Genomic DNA, 3,222 nt, shown 5'->3' with positions numbered 1-3,222 from the left:
GGGGGGGGAGGCAGGAGGGCTTTGCGACAAGGGGAGGGGAGGGAGGAGGTGGGCGGCCGTGGACGTTCGGGCGTTTCGCAGGAGGAGGTTTGGGCCTTACCGCGACCCATCCGAAAGCGGGAGGGGGGCGGGTGAGTCGCGGAGGTTGCCTGGCAACGGTTGCCTAGCAGCGGGGCGGGGCGGGAACCCCCGTGTGCGGGGCGGCCTGGGGGTGACTAAGCGGGGCCGCGGGCTTCCGGGGGGGGGGGGGGGGGGGGGAGGGGGGGGGGGGCGGGGTTTTGGCGGTGGGCGGGGCTTGGGGCGGGGCTTGGGTGAGGGGCTGAGGGGGGGGCGAGGGCTGAGGGAGTTGGGTGCGGGGGGGGTAGTGGTTATCGGCGGCCTCTGTGAGGAAATTATATTAATTAGAGGGGTTGTGGCGTTCCTGCATTGACAGGCAGGTGGTTTAAGGGGAGGTGAGCCTGCAGAGTGAGGCACGTGGAGCTCGGAGTGTTTCCTCGGCCGTAGGGTCCAGCCGTTGGATCAGAGCCCTCAGAGCCGTACCCGAAAGGCCCCGCCCGTCGTTTTAATTTTGCTGCTGTGGTGTAATTTTATGAAGGTAGTTGGGTTTCTTTCCTCCTGGTTGATACTTACACAATTAACGTGTAGAGTATATCATGTGTACGTATATACATAACAGGTATACGTATATACCTATCGGGTATATAGCAGGTGAGGGTACCACAGGGATTCACAAGGGTTGTCCCTAACCGTGCCTTTCCCTCAGCCCCTCAGTGTTTGTGTGGCATCGCCAGCTGCTTGTTCCTTAAAAAAAACCCAAACAGGTAAAAAACATGACGCATCGAGTAGTCCAGCCGGATCAATATTTTCTGTGGTTTTGTGCTAAATCAGGTATCCCTCCCTGCAGAAACGTGCATGTTTTATAACTCTGTTTTAGGGCACGCTGGCAGCATTTGCGACCCCTTAAACTTTGCTCGTTTGGGTTTTGAAGGGCCTTAAACCTTGCAGGCTTCAGCGGCCGTCGGGGCTTTCATCTTTGGTGCTTCATTGCGCTTTCCATCAAGCTGCTTCTGTCATTCCCGTGCTTGCAGCTCCACACGACTTTGTTTATGGCTTCAAAGCCTAGCTGAAGTGGTTGTGAATATAATAGCTAGCAAAATGTTTTTTTTCTCCATAGTTTTCCCGTCTTTTGCCTGATTTGTCTACGCGTAAGGTCTTTAGAACCATTTCCTAATGTTTATGCAAGAGACTGGCACTGTGGGGCCTCACCTTAATTGGTTTTCAGATGCTGTCTAAATAACAGGAATAAATAATACAAGTAGGGGTTGGAATTTGTCGTTTTCTTTTTTATGGCTACAATAGCTCTGCTTTTCAGCACTGAGCTCTCCACAGTGCTTTCTTACTATGTCGGAACCAAATCTAGTCACCGTCTGACGTTTTCTCCCTCTTTAAAGTAAATTTCTGCAAAATAACCCCCTTCGCGTAGCATTTCTTTTAATGACTATTTGTGAACTGCTGTGTGAGCGAGGCGTACTTTAGACATTTTTGTCAAGTGCTCTGCAAATTAATGGGATTCATATAAGTGAATGTTATGGTAGGATCAAGGAAAGCACAACCGATATCATGTGGCGAGGGTAAAATTTCACAGTGCACGTCCTAGCAAAGTTCTAAGTCTCTCTCGCCTTTAACAGCCGTGCAGTATTTTATGAATTTGTGCACGAGAGATCTGTTCATTTACCATGAAGGATGATAACTCAGGTTGATTTTGGACAGAGAAGTGAATGTGGTGAGATAATTTTACTTTATTAGATGTTCGTTTAGGAAGAAATAAAACTCAAAGATAGGAACAATAGCTATATAAAATATTCAGAGTGGTTTCTGAGGAAGTTTTATGAGGTTTCACGCCATAAATTTCTGTCTTGTGTAGAATTCCAAGTAGATTCTGCAGATGAAGGAGTTTGTATGAAGTATGAGGTCTGTTCTTGAAATCTAAAATGTAGAATATGGGAAAGGATGGGGAAAGGGTTCTTAGGTCTGCTGTGGCTTAGGTGAGGGACACTTTGGAGCTGTCTGGACAGCTGTTGCTGAATATCTCTTCCAAAATACCCCACCAGAGGGAACTGCAGATGACTCCCTGCAATGCAGGCATCTGGTTATTTTCAAATTTTAGGTTCTCTTGAATCTACAGCAAAGGAAATACTGCCGATTGTGGCGGCAGTTAGGAGGCTGGGTGGCATGTCCTGGTCTACCACCACTACTTTGTAGCTTTGGGAAGTCATTTCCTCAACGCGTACTTAAGCTGTACTTTTTTTTAAAAAAAAGATCAGAATCACTTTGTACAAACCAAGGAGTAATTGTGAGTGTTTAGTAATTCTAAAAACCTACAAAGATTAGAACTGAGAAAAACAATCACCCTTAGAATACTGAATTTTGTAGTTTCAATGTTTTCTAATATTCTCCTAAAAACCAATAACTTCTTTTTGGTGTGATGCTAATTAGTGGTATAATTGAAAAACATAGATGAGAAGATCTTTCCAATCTTTTTTTCAGTTAAGAGGCTGAGCTGTTTTTTTTTTTTTTCCATTGGTGAGAAACGGGAAGCGTAACATTTAAGTTAAAGCCAGCTAGAGGCAGGTGGCTTTCAGCAGCCTACCTGGCTGACTGTGCCAGATTTAGAGAGGGAGTCCCAAAAGCAAATTCCAATAAAGAAAATAAATCCCTCTCCTAAATTCACAGTAGATAAAAGGTAATGAGTTTATTTTATTAAAAGGGGCTCTGGTTAGATAACGTGTTAAAACTGATACAGCCTAATATCACTCTCAATATAAATGAAAGAGAAACCCTGGTGTTCTTAAGTATATCTGTTTTGTTTTCTGGGGAGATCTGATACCTGCCTAGCTGCTTCCATAATGACTAGAAATTTGTGGATGCTTAGCTGCGCACGCTTTGAAGAGGGATTTGAATTCTTAATAGCTTTTCTTTTAAAGCTGTACTGAATGTTCCACTGTAGTGATTGAAAGAAACATTCCATTGACTTTGTGATAAAGATTTTTTTAAAAAATCTTTTCAGAGTGTGGTTAAATAGTTTTATTGGCTCCCAAGGCCTTTTTACACTTTAAGTAATTTTTTGTTTTGAACTTTTCAGTCATTGCGCCCTTGAGACCAGTCTTCCAGTCAAAGGATCAACCTCTGTGGTTGATCCTTTGCATTATCTGAGGATCAACC

At 44.8% G+C, this 3,222-nt stretch overlaps 1 protein-coding gene across 1 annotated transcript in view; it reads left to right on the top strand.

The window, feature by feature from the left end:
- Window positions 1-1,565: 1,565 nt before the first annotated feature.
- The window catches only part of LINS1 (lines homolog 1), a 10,595-nt gene continuing 8,938 nt past the window's right edge, over window positions 1,566-3,222 (top strand). The window contains exon 1 of the mRNA XM_035336143.1: window positions 1,566-1,629. The gene's annotated coding sequence lies outside the window, so the exon portion shown is untranslated. The remainder of the gene's footprint in view (window positions 1,630-3,222) is intronic.

The sequence above is a fragment of the Oxyura jamaicensis genome, chromosome 10 (assembly GCF_011077185.1).
Source record: "Oxyura jamaicensis isolate SHBP4307 breed ruddy duck chromosome 10, BPBGC_Ojam_1.0, whole genome shotgun sequence".
NCBI lineage: Eukaryota > Metazoa > Chordata > Aves > Anseriformes > Anatidae > Oxyura > Oxyura jamaicensis.
This window is presented reverse-complemented; position numbering and strand designations above follow the sequence as displayed.